The sequence below is a fragment of the Marmota monax genome, unplaced genomic scaffold (genome assembly GCF_021218885.2).
Source record: "Marmota monax isolate L192 unplaced genomic scaffold, Marmota_monax_Labrador192_F-V1.1 WCK01_AAM20220418_F8-fsc00117, whole genome shotgun sequence".
NCBI classification, from domain to species: domain Eukaryota; kingdom Metazoa; phylum Chordata; class Mammalia; order Rodentia; family Sciuridae; genus Marmota; species Marmota monax.
This window is the reverse complement of record NW_026693023.1, coordinates 3,316,353-3,337,581: the sequence shown is the minus strand read 5'-3', so window position 1 is coordinate 3,337,581 and position 21,229 is coordinate 3,316,353. Positions and strand designations below refer to the sequence as shown.

Genomic DNA, 21,229 nt, shown 5'->3' with positions numbered 1-21,229 from the left:
AAATCTATACCAACTCCCCTTCGACTGTGTGTCTGGTCCTCTAGTCTTTTCGTAAGTTTGTAGATATAACAACAACAAAGCCACATGAAATGGGGGAATGTTAGCTATGCTTTTTCTTAGATATTTCCAGAGAAGGAATCTATACATTTCCTGTTTTGAAGGATTGTATGAATTCTGAGACAATTTCGAATTGAGTGAATTTTGAATTGATTTTAGAAAAGGGAGAGAAGTAAGGTGCTTGCCCTGTTAGAATCTTGTAAGTGTTGAGTTGAAAGTGACTATGGCTCTTTGATCTGCCCAAATCATGTAACTCAGGAATCCTGCCAGTGGCATCCCTGAAAGATCCTGCTCCAGTCTGTCTTGCATCTCTTTGATGATTGAAGAGCCCACTCCTCTTTTTAAAATCAATGCTTATTTTAAAAATAACTTTATATGAAACTGGTATATAAAACATAAAATTATGCATATTAATGAAGTGCCATGTGATGTTCAATGCATGTATTCATTGTGTACTCATGTCTATTACAGTCAGGTTGTTTAAATCAAGTTAATGTGTGTTTGTTTGTTTATTTTTGTTACTGGGGATTGAACCTAGGGGCACTTTACCACAGAACTACATCCCTAACCCTATTTATTTTTTATTTTGAAATAGGATTTTGCATGTTGCTTAGGGTCTCACTAAATTGCCAAGGCTGGCACTGAACTTGCCATCCCCCTGCCTCAGCCTCCTGAGGTATCGGGATTACAGGTGTATGCCACTGTCCTCGGCAGGTTAATGTTTAAATCAAGTTAAACATATCTGTTCTCTCTTTTATAAATTTTTTATGGTGAAAGATTTTAAATGTTTTTTTTTTTTTTAAAGAAGAAAGAATTTATTTATTAGTTGTAGTTGGACACAATACCGTTGTTTTATTTATTTATTTTTATGTGGTGCTGAGGACTGAACTTAGAGCCTTGCCCATGCTAGGCGAGGCTCTTCTGCTAAGCCACAACCCCAACCCCCTTTTTCTAGTTTTAAAAAACATACAGTACATTATTGTTATCTGTAGTCACCCTGTGGCACAATGGTACATCAGAACTTCTTGCTCCTATTTAAATGTAATTTAGTACCCATGGACAAACCTTTCATCATCTCTCCCTCCCCACTATTCTTTCCAGCCTCTATTAACTGCATTCTACTCTCAACTTCTATTAAATCAATCTTTTTTTAGCGTGCACATTTGAGATAAGGGATTTTCAGTGGTAAAACTGGAAAAGTCCGAGGCCAGTTGAGATTAACTGGTCACCCTATTCCCCTTTAGAAAGTACTGTCAAGCACCTGTGGTGTAGGACCTTCTAACAAATGGAGAAAGGGTAAGAAAAATGGGTATTTTATGCTTCTTTACCTTGAAACCCTCAGTTATAAGGGGCCCCTGCTCTGGGAGAAGCCCTCTAGAAGCTAAATCCAGCTGGAGGGTTTGCTGAGGGATTAGGCATCCCACACCTGATTTCTCAACTGTTAAATTTTTTTTTTACCCATTTTATAGTTTAGTTTCCTATTTTACTATGGGTATATTATGTTTTATTACCCTTTTCCTTCCAGAATACTATTTTAAGAGCTTCAACATTGCCAATATTTGGTTTTTAAATATAATCAAGATTTTGAAATACATATTTAAAAGTGCTAAGCTTGATACATTTGCAAATGTTATTATTTCAAGGTGCTTGGTTTGATGGTCTCTGATTTGCTTATTTTTGTCAGGTTTTAATTTTTAAATTCCAGCCAACCTTTAAGCTGAATTATTAGGCATTGTTCTGAAAGGGCCTCTGAGAGAATGTAGGCTCATCTCTAATTCATTAGGTGGATGTTAACAGAACACATTCACCTGCTGATGTTCAAGTGACCTATAATTTGCCTCTTTCCTTTTTGGGGTAGGTGAAATTCCTGGCAGTTTACTGTGCCATATAATTTTCCACATAAATTCCAAATTATGATACTCTTGTAAAAACAGGCAGGAGTCCAAGGGCAGTATTTCTTAAATGTCACTGGGATGATGTGGCAGTTTTAGGAATGTATCTGTGAGTCTTGACATATTTTACCAAATTGGTGAGAATTTTTTTTATTTTTCTCTTCAGAAAGATTCTGTTTTTTTTCTTTAATATTTTTGGTTTTCAAAAATAATTTAAGAGGAATAAGGAGCTTTGGTTCCAATATCCCCTTCAGGAGCATACTCCTAATGAATAACTTCCTCCCACTAGGCCCCACCTTCTAAAGGTTCCACTACCGTAATGCCATAGGTTGGTGACCAGGCCTTTAACCCATGAGTCTTTGGGAGATACTTTGGAATCAAACTGTAACAGTTACTATGAACATATTGTATGTCTATGTTCATGTGCTAGTGTTTTTCTAAATATCTGAATTGCTGTGTGAGTGCATAAATTAAAATTTTTACACATACTGCTAAATTGGAAATTGGCTATACTAATTTCCCCTCCAAGTTTGAATGTTTTTAACACTTGAAAATTTTAAAGCAAAATGAAAGTGTATAACTAAATCTTGCAAGTTCAAATAACAAATTGGAAATATGATCTGCTTTTTATGAAATTTTATTTATTGCTTACTTATATATTTGATTCTTATAAAGCTTCTCAGACAAGCTTAAGACATTGACTTGCAGATTTATAACTTCATGGACTTCACATGAGCTCAGAATTAGAGTGAAACTTAGTGTTTCCTCCTGACTGACTGCTAATATGTTTGCATGTAATAAACAATAATGAAATGTGATCAGCATGGAATAATCAAGAAACTACCTCCAATGAGAAGATCTTCCAAAGTTCAAATTAAATCTTCTGGTTCTTTAGCATTTTTTTAATGTCTCATTTCCATTCTCATGACTCATTAATTCTTTCTCAAAACACTGACTTTATTATTTTTTTGCCAAGAGTTAATAACTTAATATCAAAGTTTTGCTTATATTTTATTATTATTATTAATGAGTTAGTATCATATACTAGTCTACCGTGAAATATTACCATAAGTAATTAGAATAAGACTGTTAAGCTTGTCAGAGTAAATCAGTAAGGATAAAGTTCATGATCAAGGTAGTCATTTTCTTATCAATTTGTTCATCAGTTTCTAATTTAATATGTTTTTTTTTGTTCAGAGAAACCTGTTGACCACATTGGGTGGCCATCCAAGTCACAAAATCTAACAAGGAATTTGAATGAAATTCTTGTTTTGTTTTTTTTTTAAATTTTGTGATGAGACTGATTAAACTTTCAGATGACACCTGTGTAGAGGTTATACCATATTTCAATGCTTACATTTAATTACAGTTGATCTATATTTGAGTGGTGTCCCTTGACATGTACTTGCTGTTAGTATAAAGTTTCTAGTTTTACTTCTTGCTTACTGTATACAGCTTATTGTCAGAAAATGATAAGGCCTGACTTTTTACAAAATAAGACTTAACTTTGTTTAATATTTCTTGGAATACACACACACACACACACACATACATATACGTATATATTTGGGGAGTGCTTGGGGGGAGTACTAGGGATTCAACAAACCAGGGGTGTTTTACCCCAGTCCTTTGCATTTTTTAAATTTTGAGACAGGGTCTTGCTAAATTGCTGAGGCTGTCCTTGAACTTGGGATCCTCCTGCCTCTGTCTCCCAGTCTCTGGGATTACAGGCATATTCCATCAAGCTTGACTATACTTGGAATATCTTTGTGAACCTACTACACTGCTGGAAGTATGTTGGTTCTTAGGCAAAGATGAGCAATACTTGGTTTTTGAAAGCTTCCCTCACTGGTAGGGAGTTAGATAGATTTACACATAATTGCAGTTGAGAATGATAAATGCTATGTATAGTCCATTACAAAAGCCATGAGATAACTGAAAGGGGATAACCAACTTGGAAACCTCTTTCTGAAAAAGCGTTTGTTTCCTAGAGTCCCTATTGGCAATAGTGATTTGACTTCTTGGAAAAAAAGCCAGGAAGGTCTCATCTCCTACATTTGGTGTTTTTTTTTTTTTTTTTTTTTTTTTAGTTGTGAATGGACACAATACATTTCTATTTATTTATTTATTTATTTAATGTGGTACTGGGGATTGAACCCAGTGACTGACATGTGCCAGGCAAGCACTCTACCACTGAGCCACAACCCCAGTGTCCTACATTGTTTTTAAACACCCACACACAGACTTCCCATATGTTAGGCCACAGTGTAGTGTTTTTGCCATTCAAATGTAATAGGCTGTAAGTATGAAAAACCTAATCAAAGTGGCTTAGCAATAAAGATATTAATTTACAAAATTAGCCAGAAGTCTAGGGCAGACAGACCTATTTTGTTCAGTAGTTGAACATGTCATTGAAGACACCCCTCTACTCTGCCATTTTTCCACATGTGGGTGAGGTCATTTCCACACATTTTGTGATTATAGTAGCTGAAGGACCTCACCTGTGCAGAAAACCCAACATCCCCCAACATTGTGTGATGAGATCCTTTTCTGAGAGCCTTCCTTTCCTCCCCCCGTCCTGTGCTTCTGCTCCATGTGCTGCTTGCTTCCTGGCTGGCTGTCATGCTCAGCTGCACACACATGCTGCATACATACCACATGAGCTAAAGCTTTGGAGATAGGGTAACTGAGCTGGGAAGAAAGAAGCTGTGGCTGTTAAGTTTCCCCTGTCATTGTTAGAGTATATATGGCATTTTTTATTTCTTACTTTGGGGCCCATTCTGTTTCTTCTTTGACTCATAGTGAAACCAGAGTTTGAGATGGAACTGGATTCTCTGCTTCTGCTGGTGAGTCCAGCCTCCATAAGCTTGAGACCTCTGCAGCAGAGAAAGCCTGTTGTAGTGTTAGCTAATCAAGGTGGGGTGTTCCTGCTTGTGTCAGCTCTGAGGGACACAGTCTGTGTAGCCCCCCACTATGATTGAGTGGCCTATTGAAGCTCTTCATGTCATACCATTCCCTCCAGAAGACCCCAGAAACTAACTACCAGCTTCTTTCCAGGCTTTTGCTTCATGAATTTGAAGAATAAAATTCACATATGAGGAAAATTGAGTGCAAAGGAGTAGGACTTATTCATGAGGGGAAAAAAGAGACAGAGCTCTTGCAGGGCAAGAGGGACCCAGTAGGGATTGCTGCTTGAGTATGGTAGTCTAGGGGTTTATATAGCAATTGGTCAATGCCATTGGTCCCAATTTATGCTAATGAGAGTTTGGAAAAGCACCAACTGCTATTGGTTAGCCCTGCAATCCCATTTAGGTCTGTCCCTCTTCCCTTTCTTTACTCCCAAACCTAGTAAGGAAGTGGGAGGGAGGTTGAGGTTTGGGACCATGGATGCTTGGGGGTTCCAGGCTATGGTGCTGTGTGGAGTGGGCATCTGCATTGGGTTTGGGCTGGCTGCCTCTGCATGACAAGTGGGTGCACTCTGCCTTGCTTCTATTCTGGCTCACTGCACTGGTATGGTAGGCTCTCTGTGGCTGAGGCCTTTATTCACTGCCTGTGCTCCAGCCTTCTCGGATTGCCCCTCTAGTGCTCCATCATTGCTTCATGGCAGAAATTAACAGGCTGGCTGTGTATCTTGGCAGCTGGGGAGCCATATGATTAGTCTCTATAGAATATGGTTTTGGGAACAAATCTTAACTTACTTTACATATAGTAATATAGAATATGCTAATTTTATCATGAATTCTTTTACTGAAGACATATGTCAATAGTTAATGCATTGTTAGGTTGAAATCAGTGTTTTCTCATTTAGCTCTACACCCACTACACTAGCACATCATAACACATTCACGCACACACATGCTCTCACACACATGCACACACACGCACATAGTACTCATGCACAAATTCGTACTTATGTGGGGGAAAAGCCCCCATTGTTGAATGTTGCTTTTCTTTGTGAAAATGGGTGATACTTTTCTTCTTCTACCCATTTCCTTTTATTTTTTGAGGTCACTAGAATGTCTTGTATTGAACATTATACTATTATTAGAAATTTGATGAAAACATATTAAATAAAAGAAAAAATATTGGAAATGTGTATGTCCTTTGCTTAATGTTTTTATCATTTTGCTTTTTTTGGGGGACTGTCCTAAGAGAGTTGGATCTTATTTGTTTTCAGACCTTATTCATTAATAGACTTGGGCCTATGAATTACAGTTCAGGCATTTTGCATTACTTTGATTCTTTTTGATTGTTTATTTGTTTTTGGTAGTGCTGGGGATAGAACCCAGGCCTTGTGCATGGTAGGCAAGCACTCTACTAACTGAATTATATACCCAGTTCCTGCATTACTAGTGATACTTAATGTAGACCTGATCCTTGACCATGTTTGTTGCTTCACTGATAAAGCATGTACATGAGAAAATCAAGTTGGGAACATCTTAGATATGATTATATTTATTTATTTACTTATTTAATTTGTTCTTTTTAGATATACATGACAGTAGTGTGTATTTTGACATATTATAGATACATGAAGTATAATTTATTCTAATTAGTATCCCTTTCTTGTAGTTGTACATGAAGTGGAGTTACATTGTTTGTGTATTCATATATGAACAGAGAAAAGTTATGTCCAATTCATTCTACTGTCTTTCCTATTTCCATTCTCCTGCCTTCTCTTCATTCCTCTTTGTCTAATCCAATGAACTTCTATTCTCCCCCTTATTGTGTGCTAGCATTTGCATATCAGAGAGAACTTCGGCCTTTCAGTTTTTGGGATTGGCTTATTTCACTTAGCATGATAGTCTCCCAATCTATCCATTTACCAATAAAAGTCGTAAAGCCATTTTTTTATGGCTGAGTAATATTACATTGTATATGTATACCACATTTTTAATCCAATCATCTGTTGAAGGACACCTAGTTTGGTTCTATAGCTTGGCTATGGTGAATTGAGCTGCTATAAACATTGGTGTGGCTGTGTCACTTAGTATGCTGATTTTAAGTCCTTTGGGTATAGGTCGTGGAGTGGGCTAGCTGGGTCAAATGGTGGTTCCATTCCCAGTTTTCTGAGGAATCTCCACACTGCTTTCCAGAGTGGTTGCACCAATTTGCAGTCCCACCAGCAATGTATGTAGTGCTTTTCCTTTACATCCTTGCCAACATTTATGGTTACTTTTACTAAATGAGAAAACTACATTTAAAATGTGCTTTAAAACAAAATGGAATTAGGAAAAAAAGACATATGCATTTTAAAGAACTTTTCCACTGTGCTGAAAATCAAATATTTCTTGCAGTAATACAATGCGCCAATCCATAAAATGTAAGTTAACAGAATTCTCAATTTAACATTTTCAAAGACAATATTAAGGTCAAGAATTTCATGTCTATGGTAGCACATATAGAAGGGTATTATAAATATGATGTCCATCCCTGTGAAACTTACAAATTTGACAATGCTCAATAAAAGATTTTAGAATCACATCCAATGAATCACAAACCTGTGTCCTATAAGTTCTCCTTCTAAAATCTTTATGTTGACTTTTCTACTCCTTGCCATTTGTTAATTCTAACTCTTAAAACAAAACAAAACAAAAACAAGAAAAGAAATGCTGCAATAAACTCTTGATCATGTACAGAAATTATTGCTACTATAGTTCACTACAAAGCATATCTATACAATATCATATGACCTTTGATTATGAAAAACCAGAATTAAAATCTTTAGTGACACAGCCTTACAATCATATACAACATTCACATGGCAATATTAGACAGTGAAGCACCCAATACCCATAGTTGACAATATGTCCCACTGACCAGCATCCATTTTAAATACATCCTTCATACAGAGGGAGGAAAATAGTGCCAGCTTTCCAAGGCTTGTCAAAATAGGATTCTCATGTTCTGTGGATCTAAAAACAAACAAACAAACAACAACAAAAACCCCAAAAACAAAACTGATGCAGATGAGGGTGTTATCAGGAAGTAGGCATGCCAAAAGGTGTTTCGTGAAAATTAAAACCTAAAGCCAAGGTACCACATAATCACATAACCAACTAGTTGGGTGATACTATATGAGCCTTATCTTAAAATTAAATGAAATGCTACTGTACAATAGAGCATCAATAAGTTAAAAATTAGAGTGCACAAATCCAAATCAGTGGCAATTTCTGTAAAAAGCAAAATATTCACTATCAGCTGTATGTATGCCCAAACTGTTTGATTAAAAATTATTGGATTGGATAGTTTGCATATTTTTAAAACTATCAATCTCTAAAATTCCTTTTACTGTAATGAGGCATTGTTTTCTTAGTAAGAGCAAATAGATAAGTAAAGGAAAATAATAGTTGGTGAATGTCTTTAAAGGTCTTCCCATGTCTTCACTTTTAAAAATGTTTCAGAAAAAAATTAAAAATAGTTGCCATTATTCTAGCAAAAACAAACAAACAAAACAAGCCCAAAATAATTAAACAACCAAGCAATACTAAAACCACATTACACAGATGGATCATCATGCTTTCATCTGATTTAACTATCACATCTAGTTTAACTGGGATGCTTTTTCAAACTTTAAAAATTGTGATACATGAAGATGTAACTTTAATGGATAATTTTGAATTTGGATTTAACTTCTTTTGTTGAATATTATAACGGAGTATACTTATTACAATACAGTGTAGCACATCTTTCTATTAGAAAAAAATTTAAGATCCTTTACCCGTCTCCTTAAGTTAAAGGTGTGACATCATAAAGGGTGTCAAATGGCTGGATGGTTTTACAGTGCACACTTATATATTATGAAGTATGTCCATAACAAGTCTGATGGTTTCTTTATAGAATTCCTTTCTTCACCTTTTCTTTGGAGGATTAGCTGTTCGAGGTGGAGTGACAGGACGTCCAGAGTTCAGTCCACCATATTGGTACTTAGCTTTCTTTTCAGATGGTTTCAATATCTGAAATGAACACATCAAAGTTTCATCCACACTCATCATTCCACCAGCACTGTCAAACTCGCCACAGTAATTTGGGGCTGAAAATATGGTTACCAATTGTCATTTAGCAAAAAATTCATATCCATCTTCCACCACCTGATGAACTCGACAAATCAAGTATAAATCATGACGATTCAGAAATTTACTAACTACATCAGCTCCAAAAGTAAAGGAAACACCACGATCATTTTCTCCCCAGCCTTGCACATCCTTATCTGGGTCAGACCACAGAAAATCACAGAGTAAACCTGCATCAGGGACATCAGTGGGTCTCATAATTCTCCGAATTTGCTCCATAGATTGCAAGTCTGGTGATAGTCCTCCATGACAACAGAAGATCTTCTCATCCACAATGGCAGCTATAGGCAGACAGTTAAAACAATCAGTGAAGGTCTTCCACAATTTAATATTAAACCTTCATTCGCATTCATCATAGAATCCATGAATGCGATTGATGCTAGCACATTCATGATTTCCTCTTAAGAGAAAGAAGTTCTCTGGATATTTGATTTTATAAGCCAATAGCAAACAAATGGTTTCCAAAGACTGCTTTCCTCTGTCCACATAATTTCCTAAGAAAAGATAGTTGGCTTCTGGTGGGAAACCTCCATATTCAAATAATCTCAGTAAATCTGTATACTGTCCATGAATATCTCCACAAATTTTCAGTGGTGCTTCCAATTCCAAAAGAATAGGCTGGCTGAGGAAGATTTCACGAGACTTGATACATAAGCCCCGGACTTCTGCTTTAGTCATCTGCACAATCTTTCCTGGACGACATCCTTGTACCACCAGCAGGTGGGTGATGTGGACACCAGACTCTCCTTCCCAGCAGGGGGAACAAGAGCTTCTCCGCTGCTCCAGCGGAGCAACGTAACTTGTAAAATTTGCTGTTTCTTGACCCAACTTTTATTATATAGATTTAACCCCACCAAGTTGGGCGAATATTGAAGAGACTGCGTACACATGCGTAATATCATGTGATCAATAAAGAGAACAGGGTACTCTTATGCACTGGATGGTAATTTTATGGATAATACCAAGTTTATAGCTATGTCTATGTTTTTATTTATTAGAAAAAAATTTCCTTAATTCTAGGAAGTTTTTATCTCCTTTTCAAATTTCAGCATCTTTGAAATCAGCATGTCTTGTCATACATGCATGTATGACATATCAACAGCATAATGGCTGTTATGGTTTTGACCTGATATGCTCCTCAAAGGCTCATGTGTGTACAGGAGGGGCTTTTAAGCAATGATTGGATCATGAGGGCTCTTAAGAGTGGATGAATGTGGATTAATCCATAGATAGCTGAATGGACTGCTAGGTGGTGGGACCTAATAGGTCACAAGGGGCATGTCCTGGAAAACTTATCTTCTCCCTTTCTCACTTCCTCACTTTCCCTCCCCCTCTTTCTTTTTCTCTATTTCTTGGCTGCCATGAGATGAGCATGTGCTGGGCTCTTCTGCCATGAAAACTGTCCCTCACCTCAGGCCCAGAGCAATGGAGCTGGCCATCCATGGACTGAATCTTCTGAAACTGTGATCCAAAACAAACCTTCCATCCTCTAAGTTGTTCTTGTTAGGTATTTAGTCACAGTGGTGCAAAACTATCCCAGTAGTCTCCTGTCTGTCTTTGTCAGTTGGATGACAGCAATGCTGTTGTTGTGCAATCCTTAATGGACACCAACTGGGTTCCCCCATCTAGTGTGATGGGACAGGGACAGCCTTTGGGGGTTTCTCTGAGCAAAGCACTTAAGGACTAGTTAAGGAAGGTATAGGAGTCCAGCTGGTGTGTGGAAACTTTCTTTGACAACTTCTGGTGACATAAAGAAAGCATCAACATTAAAATTCGGGGCTGGGTATCAGTGGCTTGGAAGAAAATTTCAGAGATGTTAGCCGAGCACTCTTTGAAGGAAGGCTGTGATGCCAGTGGTTTTAGGTACAGAGCAGAATATCACATAGGAAAACATAGACGTCAAAGATTTAAGAAGTGATTCAGAAGAGTTAGACTCTGAAAAGATTTTGATTTATTAACAAATTTAATTTTTTCCAAGTGTTCACAAAAGTGATCAATGGTAAAAAAAATCTGTAAGTAAATCTAAAAGAAGTCTTTTAATAAGTACAAATAAAAAAATCTAGGTATAGGAAATCATTATATCATAGATCTCTCCCTCCCTCCCTTCCTTTTTTAACCTTTCCATCCAATTTTTTAAAAAAAATATAGAACATACAACTGTCATCTGTGTGGCTGAGGTATGGGAAAGAAGACTTATTTTCCATGTAATATTTTGTTCACTTTATTTTTATCAGAGCTATACAAACTCCAGGTTTAGATAGTGAATGGTTTTTTCCCACTGGATTTTTTTTTTTTTTTTCTTTTTTTTTAAAATTTTTTATTGTTGGCTGTTCAAAACATTACATAGTTCTTGATTCCCACTGGATTTTTAAAGTGAGTACTAACATATTAATTGTACATATTAAACAGATTCACTGTGATATTTCCATACATGCATACATTGTGCATTGATTACGTCCATCTACCCCACCCTGGCACCCTGCAAGTCCATAGTAATCTCTCTTCTACTTTTCTACTTTCAGATATTCTTTTTCTTAAGTGTCCACATTTGAGAGAGAACATAAAAATAATTGTCTTTGTTTCTGGCTTAGTTTGTTTAACATGATGTCCTCCAATTCCATCCATTTTTCTGCAAATGATAGAATTTCATTCTTTTTTATCTTGTGCATCACAGTTGTACATAATGGTGAGATTTGTTGTTACATATTTATGCAATATAACACTATGATTTTGGCCAAAATTATTCCCCAGTATTTCCCCTAATTTCATTCTTCTTTATGGGTGAATAATTTCCCCTCTCTATATGTGATATTATCGTATCCATTTATCTGTTGATGGAACCCTAGGCCGATTTCATATCTTAGTGATTATGAATAGGGCTGCAATAAACATGAGTGTTTATCTCTTTTGTATACTGACTTCCTTTGGGTTTACACCTACTAGTGTGATAGCTGGATCATATGATAGTTCTATTTTTAGTTTTCTGAGGAGCTTCTATAGGGTTTTCCTTAGGGGCTGTACTAATTTACATTCCCACCAACAGTGTTTAAAGGTTCCATTATCTATACATTCTCACCAGCATTTGTTTTTTGTTTTTGTTTTTGGTAATAGGTATTCTAACTGGAGTGAGATGGTATCTCATTGTAGTTTTGATTTGCATTTCCCTTATGGCATAATAAACATTTAAAAATATATATTTATTGGTCTTTTTTTTTTCTTTTGAGAAGTATCTATTCAGATCATTGCCCAGTTTTTAATGGGATTACTTGGTTTTGTTTTGTTTTGTAGATGGATCGAACCCAGTGCCTCACACATGGTAGGCAAGCACTCTGCCACTGAGCTACAGCCCCAGCCCTTAGTTTTTTTTGTTGTTGTTAAGTTTTATGATTTTTTCTGTATAATCTGAATATTAACCCTCTGTCAGATGAATAACTGGCAAGTGTTTTCTCCCATTCTGTGGGTTTTTTACACTCTGTTCTTTCCTTTGCTGTGCAGAGGCTTTTTAATTTGATGTAATCCACTTTGTCAATTTTTGTTTTCATTTTCTGTGCTTTTGGAGTCCTCTCCAGAAAATCATTACTTGTACCAGTATTTTGAAGTGTTTTCCCTGTTTTCCAGTAGCTGTTTCAGGTCTTACATTAAGATCTTTGATCCATTTAGAGTTGATTTTTGTACAGGGTGAGAGATAGGGGTCAAGTTTCAATCTTATGCATTCCCCATCAGGGAATGATTATCACCTTTCAAGTCTTTGATCTGACTTTTTTTTTTTTTTCTTTTCAGTGTTGGGGATGAACCTGGGAGCTTGGTGTTAGGCTAGTGCTCTAGCACTGAGATGTATCCCTAGCCCAGCAATCTGTTTTGGTTACTATCACTGGACCTCTAAGTAACATGTTGAAATTACTAGTATTAAGCATTATCTATTGGTTCTGTGTTGGATTATGATCATTCACTCATTTACCCTGTTTTTTCAACATGCACATTCAACCTTCCTGTATTCTGCCCTCCTTTTATATTACGGTGCTTGAAAGATCAATATCAACTCTTTAGGTTATGATGACTGTGCAAATGATACTCATAAATGAACCAGATAATACAGTGATTATCTTCTTGTTTGTCTTTTGTTAAAAATTAAGCCTTCTTTTTTTGATTGCTAGGTTTTCTATGTACTTTTCTATGTACTTCTATGAATTACTAATTCACAAACTCTACCTAGTCAAAAATAATTACTCCTTTCTTTTTCCTGCCACACTACATGTGTGCATGCTATTTTAGTTCGAGTTCGAGCTAATGGTTTAACATTTACATTCATAATCATAAGATCCCTTGGGGCTTATTTTGCTCATCTTTGAAGCTTCAGAGTTTCCAGCTTAATGTTTTTCAAATAGTAGGACTCAGTACCATTATGCTTTTTAGTAATGGCTGAGCATCTCTTAATTAGTAGTATGGTCTCTTGTCTCCAGATATATTGACTGCAATCAAGTAACCAGAATGTGATATGTAGAATCATGCATGTGGCTTTTAATAATTAGAAATAATTTTTTCACATGCTTTGAGAGATACTCCCCAATCCTCCTCAGGGTTAAGCAGTTTTGTCCTGAGGTTTCTTATTGGTGTTGAGTGGAACATTATGGGACTCTCTGTACTGGCTTTGCCAGTCTCTTAACTGCCATCTCAGCTGCTATTTTTCTTTGTGGAGGGCAGTGCCTCAGGCTGCACCGCAAGCTGTCACCCCCTGCTCTGTTTTGAACTTTTTTTTGTCTTCTTCACAACACCTATTCTCACTTTTTATAATTGTTGAAAGAGAGTGAATTGGTTTTGTGCTTGGATTTAGAACCTGTCAGAAGTAATTTGCTTTCAGCTTACTGTGGACAGCAGTAACAGGGAGGTAGCACTTTTAATAGTTATCTCAAACACTAGAAGTTGTTCGAGCTTTGTGAAACAAATGGTTTAATCCAAGGCAGGAAATGAGAAAAACTCAAGAGAGTCACTGTGAATTTAGTTTAACTGAGGGGACTTAAAATAGGTGTAATTTATGAGCTACTGCTGTCTCCTACAATAGTCATATTTTGGAAATTGTTTAACAAGCTTTAACATCTTATGGGCATGGAAATTTTCATTTTGTATGGCTTAAATCTTTTGTAATAAAATCTTTAACGAACAAAAATGTCCTTATCTCTTTTTGACATTGTCAAGAAACAATGGAGAGGATTTGTAATTTGTGATAAAATGTGGGATGTGCTTAAGCCCTGGAGACCTACTCCACCTGATTATTAATTGTAGCTACCCAGGTCTTAATATTCTGTATATTTTATATCATAGCTCAGAGGAGGAGTTTGTGACACCATACCTGAATGAAGAATGTGTTTTTGTTTTCAAGTAGTTTGATAGTTCCTTTCTTAAAAGGAGTCTAGTTTTCTGATTTTATATTTTTCATTCTTAAATAGAAAGATTTCATTATTCTATTTCCATGTTCTCACCAGATGGACTAAGAGACATAAACAGAAAGGTGATTCTCTGAGAAGAAAACAGAAACCTGGGATGGTAATAACAAGGGGACAGAATCATAAACAAAACAAAACAAAACAAAACAACAAAACAGAATTTTTAGAAAAAAATCAAAGATCCAGAGAGCAAGAAAACTTGGACTCATTAGTTGCCATCAGAAGTCTCAAGCTTTTGCAATGGGTCTCTGTATTATACATGTTCTGATAGGAAAACAGAAATAATTCTAGATATTTCAAACAGTAGGTTTTTTTTTTTTTTTTTTTTTAAATGGGATCTGGTTGAAGGGCTGGTGGAACAAAAGAAGGAAAGAAGGTAGGAGAATGTTAGGCAAATGTAGGGATACAAGAAAACCCTAGTGTCCCTGGGCTAAAGAAGCTCAGGTAAAGGAACTTCTCCAGGTGTGCAGTCTGGCTGGGTCTCAGGGGTCTGCGTTGAAAATTCCTTCTCTCTTCTGCCCTCCTCCCAGTCCCCCATTGGCAGAACCTAATTATGAGTCAGTTGTCCAGGGAACTTGAGAAATGAAGTTTTCTGGGTCTTGGGCCCCTAAAATACAGAGTATAGCGCAGGAAGGTAGAAATGGAGCTGAGCAACTGAAAAGCTAATGGCTAGTACAGACTCCTGTTAGAAAAAAAGATCAGAGGTCACTTTGTAGTCTTTTGTGAACCTAGATTTACCTGACAGTGCTATAATCTTGGGCAAAAACCATTGTAATACTAGGCCTAGTGTTTGAAATCCTGAAAGAAAGTGTGTTGGAGGACATAGGTATACTTGGGAAAAATTATTCTCCACCACCAGAAAGACAGTCTCTGCTTTAAATTCTTTGCTTTCGTGATGTATTTTTATAAAATCTTGATCCATTGATCCATTTTGGCAAAAGAATTCTTTTTTTTTGAGTACCAGGGGTTGACCCAAAGGTACTTAACCACAGAGCCACCTCCCTAACCCCTTTTTTTACATCTCATTTTTGAGACAAATTCTTGCTAAGTTGCTTAGGGCCTTGCTAAATTGCTGAGGCTGGCTTTGAATTTGTAATCCTCCTGCCTCACCTTCCTAAGCAGTTGGGATTATGGATGTGTGACACACTGTGCTCAGGGAGACTTGTTTAAAAAGAGAAAATTCTTTCATGTACATGATGTTTTATCCCTCATAGGAATTTATAATTGTTATATTTCAAGTCATTGAAAAATATGAATTTAAGAAACAAGTTTGACTGCATGTAGTGTTGTTCCAGTATGTAAAGGTTTAAGGGATTACTCAGATCTCTGGGGCATTGTCTCTAAATGGCAACTCCTAAATTATGTTCTGGGGTAATGTGTTGGTAGTAAGAAGAGGTACATTGGCAAGAGTTTATATAGATTTATACTTGCTTTGTTAAAGGATAATTCTGTGCAATTGAGGTATGTTTTCATTGGGGGAAAACAAAGGAAGAGAGATGCTCAGAGGAGGAGCACCCAGTTTATTCTAAGAGGTTCAAATCATCTTTAGTGATTTGACAAGGGAGAAAAAGAAAACAGAGAAAGGCCACATTTGGGAGAAAGATGACAGGTTTAGTCATGGTAATTATTTATACTTGTCTATGGAATATACAAGGGGACATTTCTAGTAGCCTTGTAGGTGTCTGATTGAAACTCTAGGTAATTTTCCAAATAAAGGATTTAGTTAAAACAGAGTACTTTAGAATAGAATAAATAAATTTTAGTTCACTGAAAAGAAATAATTTGGGAAAATGCACTAAAGGTAAATAATTGTCCTTACTGCCCCTTTCTTTGTCCGATCATATTGCATGTAGTTGCTGAGAGATTTTAAAGCAGAATTTGTGCTCGTGACTTAAGGAATCACTAATGTACATCAGCCCTGTATAGTTCAGTGCATGAATTACAGCTGTGCTTGGGAAAGATGATTGACAACTAATATGAGACAATGGAACCTATAAACTTGGCCAGGAGTGTCTAGTCCGGCTTCCTTCAGTTGTGCCCCTTCACACAGGACAAGGTGTCCATGAGCCAAAGTTCTATGTCCTCTTGTAGACAGAGAGCCTATACCCCATCCTCAGGGGAGGATATCACATGCAAACACCAGGACCCCAAAATTCCCTTCCACAAAAACCTGGAGTCTACTTCCAGAACTTGCAGGGGCCTTTTGCCTAGTTTATTCTCTCAAGAGAAAACTGGGCTGCTAGTACACACCCCTGATGGTTGGCCAAGGGTGACAGCAAAGGTGTGGACTATAAGAGAAAAGTTTTGCACCAGATACTTGTTAAAAACAGAAATTGTATTTGTGCTACTGCAGTAGGGGAGAGAGACTTCAATATAACTCTGAATATGACAGAGACAGTTGGGAATTTATGGTCAAGCAGCAGAGTGAGGGAGGCGAGTGTATGGTAAATGGCTAAAGGCAGGCCAAGGGCTTAGACATGCTGTATAGGGAATGAGGACCTTGATCAGATATCAAAGGTGGAGATTCTTTGTGAAAGCTGAGCTCAGCAGGCCAAGTTCAAAGGGGCTTCAGAGGAGTCTGACTATACTCGGGTCAAGGAGGGAGTCTTGCTGGGATGGAACTTGGACTTGTAGGTTGGAGTATCCATATTTATATGCAGAGACTCATCCCTCATAGTGTGGGCCACGGCTTGGGTGCAAGAAGAAGCGGGCCAGGCATCATCATATTCTGGCTTAGAACTCTGAGAGGTCTGAGAGCTTTAGATTTGTATCTGGTTTTCTAGATGTAGGTTCCTTTGAGGAACTTGAAAGACAGTTGACAGCAGGGATGGGACAGAGGTTATCTGTGGGGATTCTTTCAACAGAGGAGAAACCTCAGAGGCAACATACTCATGAACTTCCTCAGGCGTCTGGACAGTGAGGGGAGTTTGAGCTGTAGTGACCCTGAGTGAAAGGAAGAGAAGATTCGAGGGATCAGGTCAGGGTGAGTCAGCAAGGAAGAACTGTTTCCCTTTTCATCTCTTCACTCCAAGCCAAGCCCCAAAGACAACCATCATCTTTGGCAAAAATGTTGTAAAATTTTTATGTTATTACTATATATATATATATATATATTACTATATATTATTATTATTATATATTATTATTATTATTATATATTATTATTATTATATATTATTATATATTATTATTATTACTATATATATATATTAGTGGGGTTCATTTTGACATATTCATAAATGCATATAATATAATTTTCTCCACTTTAATCCCCAGAACTTTCCCTTTCCCTTCCTCCTCCCCCCCAGTTAAAAAAATAAGGAAGGAAGATCACTAGAGGAGAGATAGGAGATCAGAGGGATGTTAATTTTTAATATATGTTATGCACAATTATTCATTGTGGGCTACAGCTTTACACACGTTTGCACTCACATGTACACATAATACTTTCACCATAAAGGTGTATGTGCAGTGGTGGAAGGATAAAACAAATATTTTATTTCTAGCAGCTTGTTAGATTGATTTATGGCTTTTAAGTATTTTAGGCATATGGTACATAGGACTCTATTTATACTCTTGCTTCAGGCTCTGCATATGTTAGGAAGGGGGCTGCAAATTTATTGACTGGCCTATAGCACAGACTTCATAAGGGGGCTAAAGAAATTTCCACGCCCAGAGGTAGAACATACCTGCCTAATGAACAAGTGCAATTGAGAGAGGGTTGAATGATATAGAATTGATTAAGGGGAAGGCAAGAGGACTCTCAAAGAGAAACAATGGGAGAAGAGGGAGGAACATGGGCTTAGAAATTAGTGTGAGAGCTCTTTGAATCAAGTGGCCTGTCAAAATCCTTTGAGTTGGCTGGAGCCAGGAAATCTGCAGAAGTCTGGTAATAAGAACTTTTCCTTTTTACCAAAATCATTCTTTTAGATTTTTAGTTAATACTTAGAACCTTGGAGAAAATAAATAATTTGATGGAGTTGTGTGGATAAGTCAAGAAAATTCATGCTGAAGACTTTAAAAATAGCAGTGAACTCTGCAATTGCTAGATAATACACAAGGCAGCCCTTTTCTCTGCATTACTTTTTCTCAAAAGTTTTCTTATTGGAATTTTTGATGGGACCATACTTTATAGGATGTATGATTGTAAAACTTTATGATGAGGATTCTTTTCTAAAATAAATTACTTGTGAGGACAGTATATGAGACCACTTCTCTGTTCCATGTTAAGACATGCCATCTTCTAGAACAGAATGTGATTTCCACATTTTTAGTATGCTAAAAACTGGTGGTGGGTATTTTGGGGGCATACTTGAGAGTGCCAGAGTCAGTCATTCATTCACAGAATGAATATCATAGCAGGGCCACTGATCCCTGGGGTCCTTTGTTATTGGCCAGTCTGAAATTTTGGCCCCACCTGGGATTTGTAGCTCTGGATAAGTGATTCACACTCTGTTAATAAGTGGGGTGAATCATATGTGTTGCCTTCTGTTTTTCCCAGTCTGTGTGGGGATAATGAAAGAATCAAGCGTGCCCCTACAGAAGGAGAGCGGCACATAAACACATCCTGTAATGTATGTTACTCCTCTGCTTATTGCTATTTTAAATTCAGCCTTCATAGTCAGCAATCTGGCATCATTTCCTAGCTTTAATTTCATTCCATTTGTATTCTAAGTTGTAATTCCCTTTACAGTGCACTTTAGTGCTTAAGTTCTATTTGCCAGCTGTTGTTTAAAGGAACAAATAAATTTGTCAGTATTCAGTAAACACAGAATAACCCAGAAAAATAAAAGTCTAAATCTAAAGTTTTTAAATGTTAAGAGGCAGCAAAGATGACTGTCTAAACTAGTGAGCCAGTTACATGTAACTTAGTCATATTTTCTGGATTTACATAGGTGGGTGGCTTTCCATTTCTTTAAACACCTGAGTTCCAATTCTTGTTATAGTTGGTATTCCTCTGGAGGTAAGGAGATTTGAATGACTTAATTGTTTCATGAGCCACATCCAACACCTTTTAGAAATTGCCCAACATTGACACTCATTTTGTAGGCTAATGCAGTAGGTTAGGTTTGTTGTGGTTATAATTTTGGTATCAAGAGATAAGTTTACAGTGCAAACTGACAGAAAGTTTTAGTTTGAAACAATCTGACACAAACCCATTTTCAATGTGATAGTATATGTGCAATGGGCAGGGGGTAGATTGTTTTGTGTGTGTTATCTCAGGGAATGATCTTTAAAAATAAAAACCTGGAAAATATTCCTGGAAAGATAGACCCCTTTAACTATTAAAGAGACATCCCCCACTATTGAAGATATCACCAACTTGCAAACTCAACAGGATTCAGAGTTGAGTTGACTATGAGATGGGTATGAGAACTTCACACTTTAATTTTTAAGGTGTGTTGCTTCTTAATACGTGTATATAAATATTTCCTGCTTAGATTCTGCAGTATGTTTTGCTACTCTAGATTGCATGTGGGGGGACCCCATTCTCTTCTCTCCTTTTTTCCAATGTCAAGATTCTAATAGCTGCTTGGCTAGAGGCATAATGGACCTATAAACCTGCAGTTACCATGAGTGACAGCCTCATTATAACTGTGCAGCTGTCAAGTCCCACAAGTCCCATCACCTGCACAACCTGAGTAGACCTACACAGTGCCCACAAAAGAGTCTTGACATGGCCATTTTTAGTTCCTGCACTTTGCTGATGTAGATGAACAGAGATGGAACTCTGAAGCACTGGAGTATGTCTTGTCTCTCTGCTTCCCTGCTCACCAACTTGGATCTTTGTTTTGGTGTACCCACAGTGAGCCAAATTAAGAATCACCATATGCCTCCTAGCAGTTAGCAGCAGACAGCCAGAGGTGTTAAAGTCGCTCATTCAAAACACCTGTGACTGATTCTCCTGCTTAATCCTGGATCTCCTTTGTTTTAATTGTATCCCCTTCAGCCTCTAATCTTACAACTTCTATTCCTGTCTCTGATTCCTATGAATTGCACTTTGTACTTTCTCTGCTGGTAAATGACCTTGGTTTCTGTTATGCTGTAGGTGGAAACTTTATGTTCTAACTCAATTTTATGGGTTCCGGTTCCCATCATTGACCACTGACCAGCCTAGACCCTTTCTGAGCAGCAGCAACTTCAGTGCAATGAATTGCCTTTTGTCTCAAATTCTCTTTCATGTCTTCCTGTTTCTCTGCCCTAATGATTATTAACTTTTGCCAGCTATCCAATTCTGTATGCCATTACATTTTTGAGGTGTGGGTGAGTATTCTTTTTGATGCTGAAAGTCAAATATAGCAAATGCCAAATAAACATATATACCCATGTTTACATGTCACTCATTACTCTGATGACAGAGGCATTTTTAAAAGCAATTTCCCAGAGATCAGTGTGCTTCCTCTGCCATAATCTTATCTAACCTTTAATTTTTTAAAAGCTTTTCTTGATAATTGATTTCTCATTGGATGTGTTTTTGTCACCAAAGAGTTTATATTTATTTGAGACAGTGTGCACTGACCGGCATTAAATAAATGACTTTTATGAGCTTTACCAGAGAATGTTTTTTTTTTTTTTTTTTTTTTTTTCTGCTGTATTTATTTATTTGCTGATCTTCCCCTCCTATCCTTCACTGCAGGTGCTGGAAGACAGATTTTTTTTTTCCATTTCCTTACATTTATTTTTAAAATTTCAAATCAGAACCCACAAAATCATGTGTCAGGATCATTCAGAAATTCCACATTACTTATTGTGATAATGTCTTAAT

General features: G+C 36.9%; 1 protein-coding gene and 1 pseudogene across 5 annotated transcripts in view; one reads left to right on the top strand and one right to left on the bottom strand.

Annotated features, from left to right (window-relative positions):
- Positions 1-21,229, top strand: part of Fut10 (fucosyltransferase 10) — a 103,291-nt gene that overhangs the window by 51,759 nt on the left and 30,303 nt on the right. The window lies entirely within an intron of this gene.
- LOC124098467 (serine/threonine-protein phosphatase PP1-beta catalytic subunit-like) lies at positions 8,343-17,138 on the bottom strand (annotated as a pseudogene).